This window comes from Leucoraja erinacea, unplaced genomic scaffold, assembly GCF_028641065.1.
Source record: "Leucoraja erinacea ecotype New England unplaced genomic scaffold, Leri_hhj_1 Leri_102S, whole genome shotgun sequence".
NCBI classification, from domain to species: Eukaryota; Metazoa; Chordata; class Chondrichthyes; order Rajiformes; family Rajidae; genus Leucoraja; species Leucoraja erinaceus.
Genome location: NW_026575264.1, coordinates 282,507 through 298,730, shown reverse-complemented (window position 1 = coordinate 298,730; position 16,224 = coordinate 282,507).

Genomic DNA, 16,224 nt, shown 5'->3' with positions numbered 1-16,224 from the left:
CCAGCACCGCTATTCAATGTGATCATGGCTGATCATCCACAATCAGTACCCCGTTCCTGCCTTCTCCCCATATCCCCTGACTCTGCTATCTTTAAGAGCCCTATCTAGCTCTCTCTTGAAAGTATCCAGAGAACCGGCCTCCACCGCCCTCTGAGGCAGAGAATTCCACAGACTCACAACTCTCTGTGTGAAAAAGTGTTTCCTCGTCTCCATTCTAAATGGCTTAAGAATAGTTTAAGAATAAGGGGGATCTTATAGAAAGATATAAAACTCTTAAGGGATTGGACAGGCTTGATGCAGGAAAAATTTTCCCGATGTTGGGGAAGTTCAGAACCAGGGGCACACAGTTTAAGAGTAAGGGGTTGGCCATTTAGGACTGAGATGAGGAAATACTTTTTCACCCAGAGAGTTGTAAATCTGTGGAATTCTCTGCCACAGAAGGCAGTGGAGGCCAATTCACTGGATGTTTTCAAAAGAGTGTTGGATGTGGCTCTTGGGGCTAACGGAATCAAGGGATATGGGGAGAAATCAGGAACGGGATACTGATTGGGGATGATCAGCCATGATCACATTGAATGGCGGTGCTGGCTCGAAGGGCCAAATGGCCTCCTCCTGCACCTATTGTCTATGTTTCCCTGTTACATGTTCAAGACACATCCACAGAAAACGTAGGAAAAGTTCAGAGTTGAGGCATCGTAGTTAGAATGGACAAGTTGGGACAATGGGTCGGTTACTGTGCTGCAGAACGATGATTATTAAGAACATGTCCTGTGACCTAAATGTTACCAATTAACTAGTAGCGGTTAATTTTAGCTAGTTTCAGAGATACAGCAGGGAGAAAGGCTTCCAAGTCCGCGCCGACCATCGATCGTCCTTTCACACCAGTTCCATGTTATCCCACTTTCTCATCCACTCCCTACACACGTGGGGGGCAACTTACAGAGGGGCCGATTAACCTACAAACCCGCACGTCTTTGGGATGTGGGAGGAAACCGGAGCGCCCGGAGGAAACCCACGCAGTCACAGGGAGAGTTGAGTGGGACTAGTGCAGATAGGGTATAGAAACATAGAAAATAGGTGCAGGAGTAGAGGCTATTCGGCCCTTCGAGCCTGTACCGCCATTCAATATGATCATGGCTGATCATCCAACTCAGTATCCTCTACCTGCCTTCTCTCCATACCCCCTGATCCCTTTAGCCACAAGGGCCATATCTAACTCCCTCTTAAATATAGCCAATGAACTGGCCTCAACTACCTTCTGTGGCAGATAATTCCACAGATTCACCATTCTCAGTGTGAATTTTTTTAATGTATTTCTCATCTCAGTCCTAAAAGATTTCCCCTTTATCCTTAAACTGTGACCCCTTGTTCTGGACTTCCCCAACATTGGGAACAATCTTCCTGCATCTAGCATGTCCAACCCCTTAAGAATTTTGTAAGTTTCTATAAGATCCCCCATCAATCTTCTAAATTCTAGCGAGTACAAGCCGAGTCCATCCAGTCTTTCTTCATATGAAAGTCCTGACATCCCAGGAATCAGTCTGGTGAACCTTCTCTGTACTCCCTCTATGGCAAGAATGTCTTTCCTCAGATTAAGAGACCAAAACTGCACACAATACTCCAGGTGTGGTCTCACCAAGACCCTGTACAAATGCAGTAGAACCTTCCTGCTCCTATACTCAAATCCTTTTGCTATCAATATCTTGGCCAGCTTGGGCAAAGTGGGCCGAATGGCCTATTTCTGTGCTGTACCGGGTTGTGCTTCGATGTCAGCCTCGCCGACAGTCTGTCTGTACTTTTTGTCTTTTATTTTTTTATTTTTAACGTGTTTAAAATTTTTGTGTTAATGGTTTGTTTTGTGTGCGGGGGAAACTTTTTTTTCACTCTCTTACTTTGCCGGAGTTGCGATTGTTTTCCAGATCGTATCTCCGGTCGCTCTGCAGCCTAACATCATGGAGCTGCGGCCCTTGCTCCAGACTGACTTTGAGCCCCACCGTGGGGCCGTGGACTTGCCATCGGAGCCTGCGGTCCCTTGCCTGGGATCGACGCTCCAACCACGGCCTGCGGGTTTCACCATCGAGGAGCTCGCAGTCTCAGGTAGAGACCGATGTCGGGAAGCTCCAAAGTCGCAAGAGGTTCGTCCAGGCCCTGACCCGGGGTCCGATCGCCCGGCGCGGGGGAACTGTGATCCCCCCCAAAGATCGTCCCGTCAACGGAAGGCTCGAGGCCCCCGACAAAGCAGGGAAGAGATTTGAACTTTTTTTCTCGCCTTCCATCACAGTGAGGAATGTGGAGGAGTCACTGTGGTGGATGTTCACGTTAAAATGTATTTTGTGTGTTCTGTTGCTTTTTATTGGTTTGACTGTACATCTTCCCGTCCCCACTCCATCCTGCCTCCCACAGAGACCGCTCCCTCCACAGTTCCATCGTTCACTCGTCCCTTCCCAACCAAACAACTGTCTCAACAGGCACTTGCCCCTGCAGAAAGATGCAACAGTTGGCCCCACAACCCTCTCCCTCACCTCCCCTTCCAGGTTACATGGTGCAGGAGTAGGTCACTCGGCCCTTCGAGCCAGCACCGCCATTCAATGTGATCATGGCTGGTCATCCACAACCAGTACCCCGTTCCTACATTTCCCCCCATATCCCCTGACTCCGTTGATCTCACAGTTGCTAACCAGACCTCCGGGGGGGGGGGCGGCAGTGTTGTTCTGCAGGGCTAGGTAGTCGGCTGCAGACATCAGGTCTCCCGTGTCCGCGTGCGTCGGGAGAAATCCAAAATTCCAATTTGGATCACGTCGGGGTCACCAATGTAGCGGCACCAAACGTGGTGAATAAACAGTTGATTTATTCAGGTGTTACGTGTAAGTTTGGTCTACTAACATAATTGTCATTGCTGCTGTAGCTGAGCGAGGGTGTTGTCTCGGGCTCAGCTACCTGTTAACTGTGCTGATCTCAAGGTGAGGTATGTTTATGCAGCAGGAACTCTCCCTGGGCCGTCACGTCACGTGACAGCCTCCGTCGCTACTGACGAGGGTTCGACCATAAGTGGCCTGTGTATCAGCTGATACCACAATATGCCATTAAGCCGGAAAGAGCGCAGAGAAGATTTACGAGGATGTTGCCAGGACTCGAGGGCCTGAGTGAAAGGGAGAAATTGGGGCAGGCTGGAACGCAGGAGGATGAGGGGTGATCTTATAGATATGTATCAAATTGTGAGGGTGAATAGTGTGAAGGCACTATTTCCCCTCACCAGGGAAGGGGAAGAATGAGAGCCTAGGATTAAGGCAACATTAGCAACATTTTCCACACAGTGGTGTATGGAACAACCTGCCACAGGAGGTAGTTGAGGCAGGTACTATTACAACTTTTGGACAGGTACATGGGCAGGTAAGGTTCAGGGGGACATAGCCAATGGGACCAGTGTGTTTGGAGCTGATTGGGCTGAGGGGCCTGTTTTCCAAGCTGGACTATCTACAGGATATGTGATTTGTCAGTCCATCTGGGCCAAAATGATCGCCCTGTTGCCAAACACTTTAACTCCCCCTCCCATTCCCACACTGACCTTTCTGTCCTGGGTCTCCTCCACTGTCAGAGTGAGGCCCAGCACAAATTGGAGGAACAGCACCTCATATTTTGCTTGGGCAGTTTACACCCCAGCGGTATGAACATTGACTTCTCTAACTTTAATTATGCCTTGCTTTTCCTCTTTCTTTGTCCTTCCCCCACCCTAGTTCTCCACCTAGTTTGTCCTTCTGACTAATTTTACTGAATGTATGTCTCCTTGTCACCTTCCCCTCACCTAACTGAACCATTCTACATTTCACTTTGATTTGTGTTTTTACACCTTACCCTTCCTTATCTCTATCTCCCTCTTCCCTGACGCTCAGTCTGAAGAAGGATCCCTCCCGAAACATCACCATTCCGTCTCTCCAGAGATGCTGCCTGTCCCACTGGGTTAATACAGCGTTTGTGCCTATTTACAATTCCTTGTGTCTCCATAAAATAATCTTGTTGAATATTGAGTTCAGTTTATTTCGCTGAGCTGTCATGCCTGAGATTTTGTAGTAGTAGAATACCACACATAATGGCTTAATAACATTCTGGAATATCACAGTATGGATTGTTTGGCCTATAAGTGTAAGATCCTATATTTAAGAATCAAATTTAATTTCCGGGATGGCGGGACTGTCATTTGCTGAGAGAATGGAGCGACTGGGCTTGTATACTCTGGAGTTTAAAAGGATGAGAGGGTATCTTATTGAAACATATAAGGTTATTAAGGGTTTGGACACGCTCGAGGCAGGAAACATGTTCCCGATGTTGGGGGAGCCCAGAACCAGGGGCCAGTTTAAGCATAAGGGGTAAGCCATTTAGAACGGAGACGAGGAAGCACTTTTTCTCAGAGAGTTGCAAATTTGTGTAATTCTCTGCCTCGGTGGAGGCTGATTCTCTGGATTCTTTCAAGAGAGAGCTGGATAGGGCTCTTAAAGATAGCGGAGTCAGGGGATATGGGAAGAAGGCAGGAATGGGGTACTGATTGTGGATGATCATATTGAATGGCAGTGCTGGCTCGAAGGGCCGAATGGCCTACTCCTCCACCTATTGTCTATAGTCTAATTTATACTGCTCCCAGTAGCTTATTTAAACTTCAAGTACATTAATTGGTGTGCCATTTAAATTTATTATTCAACATATCCTGGAGAAGTCTTTAAATAAAACTGACCTCTTGCCGTTCCTCTGTAGACTCTGTAGTCCCCACTGGATGCAGCTATTTAGTAATTGAACTGCAGTTTAATTAGGGATAACGTATTCTGCTTAAGTCTGCCTTTCAAACTGCTTTCCCATGTTCATTTTTCAGAAATAAAATGTAAAGATCTGTTGGTTTGTTTATCCCTGCAATGGATATAGATTTTGCAGAGATGTGTTTGTGCACGTTTGCTTGGGGTGTCGATTGTAGGTAGTCCAAGTCTCATGATGAGAAGTGACGCATCATTTGCCTGACTCTGCATGTGTTTATGCCATGCCTGAGCTTTTGGTCGACAAATATTATTTTCCTTAATTCATTAAAGCTATGCTTTGAAGGCATTAAAATCTGCCTTTGCTGCAAGGTAGTTCTTCAAAAATAATGTTTTGCGCAAATTGGAGGAACAGCACCTCATATTTCGCTTGGGCAGTTTACACCCCAGCGGTATGAACATTGACTTCTCCAATTTCAGATAGTCCTTGCTTTCTCCCTCCCCCAATCTACTTCTCCGACCGTTTCATAGAAATAGAAAATAGGTGCAGGAGTAGGCCATTCGGCCCTTCGAGCCTGCACCGCCATTCAATATGATCATGGCTGATTATCCAACTCAATATCCTGTACCTGCCTTCTCTCCATACCCCCTGATCCCTTTAGCCACAAGGGCCACATCTAACTCCCTCTTAAATATAGCCAATGAACTGTGGCCTCAACTACCTTCTGTGGCAGAGAATTCCACAGATTCACCACTCTCTGTGTGAAAACTGTTTTCCTCATCTCGGTCCTAAAAGATTTTCCCCTTATCCTTAAACAGTGACCCCTTGTTCTGGACTTCCCCAACATCGGGAACAATCTTCCTGCATCTAGCCTGTCCAACCCCTTAAGAATTTTGTAAGTTTCTATAAGATTCCCCCCTCAATCTTCTAAATTCTAGCGAGTACAAGCCGAGTCTATCCAGTCTTTCTTCATATGAAAGTCCTGACATCCCAGGAATCAGTCTGGTGAACCTTCTCTGTACTCCCTCTATGGCAAGAATGTCTTTCCTCCGATTAGGAGACCAAAACAAGACCCTGTACAACTGCAGTAGAACCTCCCTGCTCCTATACTCAAATCCTTTTGCTACGGATGCTAACATACTTGCTTTCTTCACTGCCTGCTGCACCTGCATGCCTACTTTTAATGACTGGTGTACCATGACACCCATGTCTCGTTGCATCTCCCCTTTTCCTAATCGGCCATCATTCAGATAATAGTCTACTTTCCTGTTTTTGCCACCAAAATGGATAACCTCACATTTATCCACATTATACTGCATCTGCCATGCATTTGCCCACTCACCCAGCCTATCCAAGTCACCTTGCAGCCTCCTAGCATCCTCCTCACAGCTAACAGCGCCCCCCAGCTTTGTGTCATCCGCAAACTTGGAGATGTTGCATTTAATTCCCTCGTCCAAATCATTAATATATATCGTAAATAGCTGGGGTCCCAGAACTGAGCCTTGCGGTACCCCACTAGTCACTGCCTGCCATTGTGAAAAGGATCCGTTCACTCCTACTCTTTGCTTCCTGTCTGCCAATTAGTTCTCTATCCACATCAATACTGAACCCCCAATACCGTGTCAGTCATCCTGATTAAAAGTTACTGATTGTGTGCCTCGTTCTCACCTTCCCCTCAGCTAACAATGAACCATTCTACATTTATCTCGATTATCTTCCCATTAGGTGTGTCATTTGCACACCTTACCCTTCCATATCTCTTGTCTTCCTCTCCGCAACTCTGACATCTGAAGAGTCTCAACCCAAAATGTCACCCATTCCTTATCTCCACAGATGCTGCCTGACCCGCTGAGTTACTCCAGCACTCTGTGAAACGTCACCTATCCATGTTCTCCACAGATGCTGCCTGACCCGCTGAGTTACTCCAGCACTCTGTGAAACGTCACCTATCCATGTTCTCCACAGATGCTGCCTGACCCGCTGAGTTACTCCAGCACTCTGTGAAACGTCACCTATCCATGTTCTCCACAGATGCTGCCTGACCCGCTGAGTTACTCCAGCACTCTGTGAAACGTCACCTATCCATGTTCTCCACAGATGCTGCCTGACCCGCTGAGTTACTCCAGCACTCTGTGAAACGTCACCTATCCATGTTCTCCACAGATGCTGCCTGATCCGCTGAGTTACTCCAGCACTCTGTGAAACGTCACCTATCCATGTTCTCCACAGATGCTGCCTGACCCGCTGAGTTACTCCAGCACTCTCTGAAACGTCACCTATCCATGTTCTCCACAGATGCTGCCTGACCCGCTGAGTTACTCCAGCACTCTGTGAAACGTCACCTATCCATGTTCTCCACAGATGCTGCCTGACCCGCTGAGTTACTCCAGCATTTTGTCTCTGTGATTTGACCACCTGGATCTGAGGAAAATGGCGGCAACAAATGGCCTCAATGAGGCAGCGGTGAGCTGTTATGAACCATTGAACTACTTGAGATGAAGGTCTACCCAGTTATTGCTGGTTCAGCAACTGTGAAGAGACTGCAGACCAAGCAGAATATTCCATCGATTGGAGTCGACTATGAGTATTTTCTTTTGATAAGCCAGTTGACAATTACTGTTCAAATCAAGACAGACACACAACACTTACTTCCTCCTGCACGTCAAGATGACACTATTCAATGCGAATGTGTGTCAGAAAAGAACGGCGTCACAGTGGCGCAGCGGTAGAGTTGCTGCCTCACAGCGCCAGAGACCCGGGTTCCATCCTGACTACGGGTGCTGTCTGTACGGAGTTTGCACGTTCCCCCCATGACCTGCATGGGTTTTCTCCGGGTGCTACAGTTTCCTCCCACACTCCAAACACGTACAGGTTTGTAGGTCGATTGGCTTCTGTAACTGATCCCTAGTGTGTAGTATTGTGTGCAGTTTTGGTCCCCTAATTTGAGGAAGGACATTCTTGCTATTGAGGGAGTGCAGCGTAGGTTTACAAGGTTAAACCGCAGCATGAAGAGCGGGACAACCAGGTTCTGCAACAGCTTCATCCCCCAGGCCATAAGATTACTGAACAATCAACAAAACCGAGGCTAGAACTTTTTAAATATCGACACTTTTTAAAAACTTTTTATATATATTTATTTTACAGAACCATGCACATGAGACATTTTTATGGACGCACCTAGAACTTTTAACTATTACCTGATTTTGGAGAGTAAAATGCAACGATATTTCGTTCAAGGTGCACTGCGTCTAGGTGTATATCTCAATGACAATAAAGTTTTCATTCATCATCCATTCATTCATTCATTCATTCATTCATTCATTCATTCATACATTCATTCATTCATCATTCATTCATTCATCAATTCATGCATTCAATCATTCATTCATTCATTCATTCATTCATTCAATCAATCATTCCCGGGATGGCGGGACTGTCATATGCTGAGAGAATGGAGCGGCTGGGCTTGTATACTCTGGAATTTAGAAGGATGAGAGGGTATCTTATTGAAACATATAAGATTATTAAAGGCTTGGGCACACTAGAGGCAGGAAACATGTTCCCGATGTTGGGGGAGTCCAGAACCAGGATTCACAGTTTAAGAATAAGGGGTAACCCATTTAGAACGGAGAAGAGGAAACACTTTTTCACACAGAGTTGTGAATCTGTGGAATTCTCTGCCTCAGAGGGTGGTGGAGGCCGGTTCTCTGGATACTTTCACGAGAGAGCTAGATGGGGCTCTTAAAGAGAGCGGAGTCGGGGGATATGGGGAGAAGGCAGGAACGGGGTACTGATTGTGGATGATCAGCCATGATCACATTGAATGGCGGTGCTGGCTCGAAGGGCCGAATGGCCTACTCCTGCACCTATTGTCTATTGTTAGAACTAGTGGGGGAACGAAGGGCCTGCTTCCACACCGAATCTCTTAGTACCAATCACGAGGGTAATTAAAAGGGATCTCCTAGGTCTACCGCGGCTAAATATAGCCAAGACGTTGGTGGCTCCATTTCTAACCACATTGAACTATCCAGTGAACTAAAGCAATAGAAACAATTTCAAAAGAGATCAATATAAAATACCCAACATTAAAATAAAAACGCTGAAAAATGATACTCGGCATCAAAACTAGAATGTTCACAATAGTTTGTACAATCTTAGTAAAGCTGACCTATTCAAATGTTCAGAACCTTGTTAAAATGGTTTTCACCATCAGTAGAGCAGTGGTGTTCACACAAATACCTCTGCTTATTCAGGTGATGAAGGATGTTCGGCATGTCTCCAACCACTCTTACCAACTTCTGCACCGTAGAAAGCATATTTGCATCACAGCTCGGTTTGGTAACAGCTCTGACCAAGACTGCAACAAATCACAGAGTTGTAGATGTAGCCCAGTCCCACACACACCACACTCCCCACCATTGTAGATGTAGCCCAGTCCCACACACACCCCACCATTGTAGATGTAGCCCAGTCCATCACACAGACCACACTCCCCACCATTGTAGATGTAGCCCAGTCCCACACACACCACACTCCCCACCATTGTAGATGTAGCCCAGTCCCACACACACCACACTCCCCACCATTGTAGATGTAGCCCAGTCCCACACACACCACTCCCCACCACTGTAGATGTAGCCCAGTCCCACACACACACCACACTCCCCACCATTGTAGATGTAACCCAGTCCCACACAGACCACACTCCCCACCATTGTAGATGTAGCCCAGTCCATCACACACACCACACTCCCCACCATTGTAGATGTAGCCCAGTCCCACACACACCACACTCCCCACCATTGTAGATGTAGCCCAGTCCCACACACACCACACTCCCCACCATTGTAGATGTAGCCCAGTCCCACACACACCACATTCCCCACCATTGTAGATGTAGCCCAGTCCCACACACACACCACGCTCCCCACCATTGTAGATGTAGCCCCCTCCCACACACACCCCGCTCCCCCCCTTTGTAGATGTAGCCCAGTCCCACACACACCACACTCTCCCCACCATTGTAGATGTAGCCCAGTCCCACACACACCACATTCCCCACCATTGTAGATGTAGCCCAGTCCCACACACACGCCACGCTCCCCACCATTGTAGATGTAGCCCAGTCCATCACACACACCACATTCCCCACTAGTTGTACTTCCGGTGGCGCTGGTGTCAGCAGCCTCCACCTACAGCCTGGTATCTTTTTGTTTTTTTGTTTATTTAGTTATGAAAAAGTGTGTTTTTTTGTGAGGGCACGGTGCGGGGGATACCGTCCTTCAGCCGCTTCCTGGTGAGGACGCAACTATTATTCAAGTCGCGTCCTCGCCCCCCCCTCCCCCCACAGCGGCCTACCTACCTGGATTGGCGCGGCCTTTCCTGCCGGGATCGACCGGAGCTCCAGCAGCGGCGGGACAGCGCTGGAACATCGCGTGGCTGGCGATGCCTTACCGGGGGTCTCCGTCTGGAGCCCGGAGTGCTGGACCTGCTGCACCGACATCATGGAGCTGCGGTTTGCGGAGCTCCCAACGCGGGCGGCGCTGATGGACAGCGCGGGGTCCTGCGACTCTGCCCAGCTCGGCCTGTGGACTTGGAAGCTGCAGACTCCGGCAGCGGGATCAGGAGGTCCAGGCCGCTGAGGAGGAGGCTGCTCACCGTCGGGGTTCGGCGTCGGCGTTCCACCAGCCCGGCGTGAGGGCCTGAACATCGGGCCACCCGGGGCGGCGACTGCGGGTGCTCGGAAGGCCCCGACCACGGATGAACACGGAGGGGAGGCTGGCTGGACTATGGTGCCATCCTCACCTTGGTGCCATTTATGTTATGTTGTATCGTGGACTTTCTGTGTTTGTGCTTTTTTTTAAATTCAATTTCAATTTTATTTTTAATATGTTTTATTATTCATTTATTATTTATTAATATTTTAATGTTTTTTTTGTATGATACTGCCTGTAAGGGAAATTCATTTTGTTGTGTCAAATTGAGACAATGACAATAAATTTGAATACAATACAATACCATTGTAGGTGTAGCCCAGTCCATCACACACACCACACTCCCCACCATTGTAGATGTAGCCCAGTCCCACACACACACCACACTCCCCACCATTGTAGATGTAGCCCAGTCCATCACACACACCACACTCCCCACCATTGTAGATGTAGCCCAGTCCATCACACACACCACACTCCCCACCATTGTAGATGTAGCCCAGTCCATCACACACACCACACTCCCCACCATTGTAGATGTAGCCCAGTCCATCACACACACCACACTCCCCACCATTGTAGATGTAGCCCAGTCCATCACACACACCACACTCCCCACCATTGACTCCATCTACACTTCACGCAGCCTCGGCAAAGCAGCCAACATAATCAAAGACTTGTCCCTGTCCCACCCCGGTCATTCCTTCTTCTCCCCGCTCCCGTCCGGCAGAAGGTACAGAAGCTTGAAAGTGCGCACCACCAGACTCAGGAACAGCTTCTTCCACTCTGTTATCAGGCTTCTGAACAGTCCTTCCATAAGCTAGGGTACTGTCCGATTCACCTCTACCCCATTGCGGACATTGGACTTAGTTTGTGGAACTGATGCGCTACAATGCTGAGAACTATATTCTGCACTCTGTATCTTCCCCTTTGCTCCACCTGTTGTACTGGAGTTTGAACTGAATGTACATGTACGGTATATATGTTTAAGAAAGAAATACAGATGCTGGAAAAATCAAAGGTTGACAAAAATGCTGGAGAAACTCGGCGGGTGAGGCAGCATCTATGGAGCGAAGGAATCCTCATATGCACGGCCAGGAAATATGCACGTAAATCTCTGCACTCTCTCCAGTTTAATAACACCTTCCCTACGGCAGGATGTATTCAAGAGAGTTAGATTTAGCTCTTAGTGCTAATGGAATCAAGGGATATGGGGATAAAGCAGGAACGGGGTACTAATTCTGGATGACCAGCCATGATCATATTGAATGGGGTGCTGGTTCGAAGGGCCAAATGGCCTATTCCTGCCCCTATTGTCTATGTCTCCAACAGCAAGCGTCTTCTCCGTGGATTGTCCCCTTGTCGTGGTGGAGAAGCTTGCATGGACCCGAGATCCTGAGAGTGATGCCGTCTGGAGCTATGCCCCTGGTAGGGCCACCCATGGCGGTAAGGTCGAGGGGGAGGTCTCTGACAAAGAGCAATCCAACCAAGACCTCAACGGTGGAACAGGCGGAGGACGATGGCTGACCTTAGTGGAGCGTCACAACGGCTGGGAAGACGGATGAAGGCTGCAGCACAAAAGGGTCTCCGGTCGTCTTGGACTCCATGCCACTGGATCCTGACCCAGATCTGTCAAGGACCGTGGGGTGGCTGTCTGTGCACCAGTCTCCCCACGTTAAACAAAGTCACGCACAGGCAGGCGTCCTCCAACCCTGGAGACACCCCCGTGGTCAGCCATGACTGCAGGGGGTCTAAAGAAACTACAAGCAAAACACAAAGTGTTGGAGTAACTCAGCGGATCAGGCAGCCTCTGTGATGGGAGTGGGCAGACGACATTTCGGGTCGGGACACTTCTTTCTGCTTTCAACAGAGTTTTTCCTGAGCACATTTAAAAGTTAACTTAACTACCTGTATCAGATAACTGAAAAGTCTCACCTTCAAGCAGATAGTTTGCTGTTTATTGATTCAAAGGAATTAGCAAAACCATGCAAAAAATTCCAAAACAATCATGTCAAATAAGTGACACCTGTGTTGGGTTACAATCAGCATTACACCAATCTGTGAGTTCGCCCCAGTAACAGCAGCCCTCAATCCCAGCTAGTAGGTATATATCAATAAAATAACCAATGCTAGGTGTATACAAACTTACAAAATAGCTGTTAGAAATCATGCAACTGCTTCACATGCAAGATCCCACATGTCCCATGGAAAGGAAGGCAAATGCTGACCTACCAAAGCCAATATTTGTACCCCAACATCATTCAATGCCAAGTAGGTCAACAGGCCAGGAGTGAAAGACTCGAAGGTAGACAAAAATGCTGGAGTAACTCAGCGGGTCAGGCAGCATCTGTGGTGAACATGGATAGGTGACGTTTCACAGAGTGCTGGAGTAACTCAGCGGGTCAGGATGCATCTGTGGGGAACATGGATAGGTGACGTTTCACAGAGTGCTGGAGTAACTCAGCGGGTCAGGCAGCATCTGTGGGGAACATGGATAGGTGACGTTTCACAGAGTGCTGGAGTAACTCAGCGGGTCAGGCAGCATCTGTGGGGAACATGGATAGGTGACATTTCACAGAGTCTGTGGAGAACATGGAGAGGTGACGTTTCACAGAGTGCTGGAGTAACTCAGCTGTCATCACACAACTGAACCATGCTATCGCAAAGTAGAGGGTGGTCCTGACCTCCCATCAACCATTGCGTACAGTTTTGGTCTCCAAATCTGAGGAAGGACATTATTGCCATAGAGGGAGTGCAGAGAAGGTTCACCAGACTGATTCCTGGGATGTCAGGACTGTCTGATGAAGAAAGACTGGATAGACTCGGCTTGTACTCTCTAGAATATTGAGGGAGGATCTTATAGAAACGTACAAAATTCTTAAGGGGTTGGAAAGGCTAGATGCAGGAAGATTGTTCCCGGTGTTGGGGAAGTCCAGAACAAGGGGTCACAGTTTAAGGATAAGGGGGAAATCTTTTAGGACCAGGAGGAGAGAAAAAAAATTCACACAGAGAGTGGTGAATCTGTGGAATTCTCTGCCACAAAAGATAGTTGAGGCCAGTTCATTGGCTATATTTAAGAGAGAGTTAGATGTGGCCCTTGTGGCTAAAGGGATCAGGGGGTATGGAGAGAAGGCAGGTACTGGATACTGAGTTGGATGATCAGCCATGATCATATTCAATGGCGTGCTGGCTCGAAGGGCCGAATGGCCTATTCCTGCAACTATTTTCTATGTTTCTATATTGGAGACCCTTGGACTATCTGTATTCACTATTTAACTTGCACTAAACCTTATTCCCTTGATCAGTGTGGACGGTGATATTGTGATGATGTCTTTTTTGCTGACAAACAAAAAATGTACTCCGCCTCTTCCTTTCTCTTTGCCACCCCCCCCCACATCAGTCTGAAGAAGGGTCTCGACCCGAAACGTCGCCTATTTCCTTCGCTCCATAGATGCTGCCTCGCCCGCTGAGTTCCTCCAGCATTTTTGTCTGCCTTCGATTTTTCCAGCATCTGCAGTTCTTTCTTAAACAGGAGTGAAAGACTCAGTGGTTTCAAAATAATAATGAAAAAAAAGTTTCTTATCTGCAAAGTACACACAATCCCATCAATCAAATTCAGTCATTTCATAATGCACATCTCATTCAGCTATCTCGATCCAAGATTAAGCCGACTCTTTTGGAAACAGAATTTGGCAGTCAAACAAACGGTGCCATTTTGTGGCTGCACTTTATCCTCCACGAATCAGTCCTCAAATGTTTTTTTAAAAGGAGGGTATGCATGCCAGGTTGTCAGACTTGTGCCCGCTCTGGCCAGGGACACCTGGAGAAAATGGACAATGACATAGCCCAATGGACAAAAACGCTGGAGAAACTCAGCGGGTGAGGCAGCATCTGTGTAACGAAGGAATGGGTGACGTTTCGGGTCGAGACCCTTCTTCAGACTAGCCCAACGGATATAGCCTTTGTAGTCTAGCCTCTTCGGCTTTCAGTGTGTAAAGAAAGATGACCTGATAGATGGATGCAGAGATGTGGCTACAAATTAAATGTCAAGAGCTCGGGTGTGGAGGCACGATCATATTGGTAAAGGTACGTTTATAAACCAGTCTTCACTAGGGCCAATGGAGGTGGTCCAGAACTTGGCTGCACTATGGCCAATGAAGATAGTGCAGGACATACCCTCACTATGGCCAATGGAGTTCAGCTGGGACATCTTCACCATGGCCAATGGAGGTGGGTCTGGGAAGTAGCTTCACTGAGGCCAATAGAGATGATCCAGGACATATCTTCACCATGGCCACTGGAGGTGGTGCAGGACACAGCATTTGACAAGCAAAACGCCAAGTGCTGGAGTAAATCACTTGGCCAGGCAGCATGTGTGGAGGGTATGGACAGGCAACGTTTCAGGTCAGGACCCTTCTCCCATCCCCTCCACACATGCTGCTTGATAAACCAAGTTCCTCCAGCACTTTAGTACTTTGCTCAAGATTCCAGCATCTGCAGGTCCCGGTGTCTTCGCTTTCCAACGATCAATAAGTTGTAGCTAGCTCTGGGCCAATTTGATTCCAAATGGTAGGGGAAACCATTTCACACAGACAGTTGTGAATCTGTGGAATTCTCTGCCGCAGAAGGTAGTTGAGGCCACAGTTCATTGGCTACATTTAAGAGGGAGTTAGATGTGGCCCTTGTGGCTAAAGGGATCAGGGGGTATGGAGAGAAGGCAGGTACACGATACTGAGTTGGATGATCAGCCATGATCATATTGAATGGCGGTGCAGGCTCGAAGGGCCGAATGGCCTACTCCTGCACCTAATTTCTATGTTTCTATGTTGCATGTATCTCTCAGCTATGATGGCTAGAGAGGAGGAGGGTTAGAATAACAAACTAGGTTCACACCAGAGGTTTAGTGCAACTTTAAAGTGTATTGGCTTCAATAGCATGATCGTACCAATACATTGTATGAGCCCCAGTCACAATAATGCAGAACATCTTGTATCATTTTTCCGTTACGTGCCGGGAATCAGTAACAACTTTTAACAAAGCACTCCAAAAACAAAAACTACCGAGACTTGAAACCAAATGGTGCCTTCAACCTTTCAAGAGAATCAATGCAATTGAACATGCACAGCTGAAACTTGGAGCTGACAGATCGGACAGTTCGAAAGTTCCTCAGATCCAGTTTTCTTCCTCGCTGGCAGCAGGGGAAGGAAACCGAGTTGATTGGGAAGTTGATTAGTTTACACATTATTTGTGCACAATAACTGGTGGGATGTAGATTTACGCCATGACGGCTTTTGATACACAAATGGAAAAAAGCAAATTATTCTTCACTAATTAATTCAGTTATATTTAAATTCGGTTTCATCATTAATGCAGTAAGAAGGAGAGAAATTCTAGCTGCAGCAGATCACAGCAAAGGGAGTTAACAATGTGCCTGGAAGCCAGAGGTGTGGGCAAGAGATCCACGCACCAAAATACATGCTGCATATATCGCTTTTGGGCTGCAGTCATTTTGCAAAGAAAAATATGTCCCCGGGGTGGATTGCAATTTAATTCATATCCGTATGTGTTATGATTTCTTGAAGGAACAAAGGCTAATCAATTAAAGGGCTCGTCACTCACGCAAATCTCTCGGTCTGATTGGAGAACTGTGGGGAGGTCGCCTCTCCTTCACTGATCCGTAAAGCACAGTAAAAAAATAAGGCAATTATTGAAGAGGAAAGTCGGCAGAGATGGGGAGGCTGGTGGGGAGGGAGGGGGGGAGCGCGGGGGG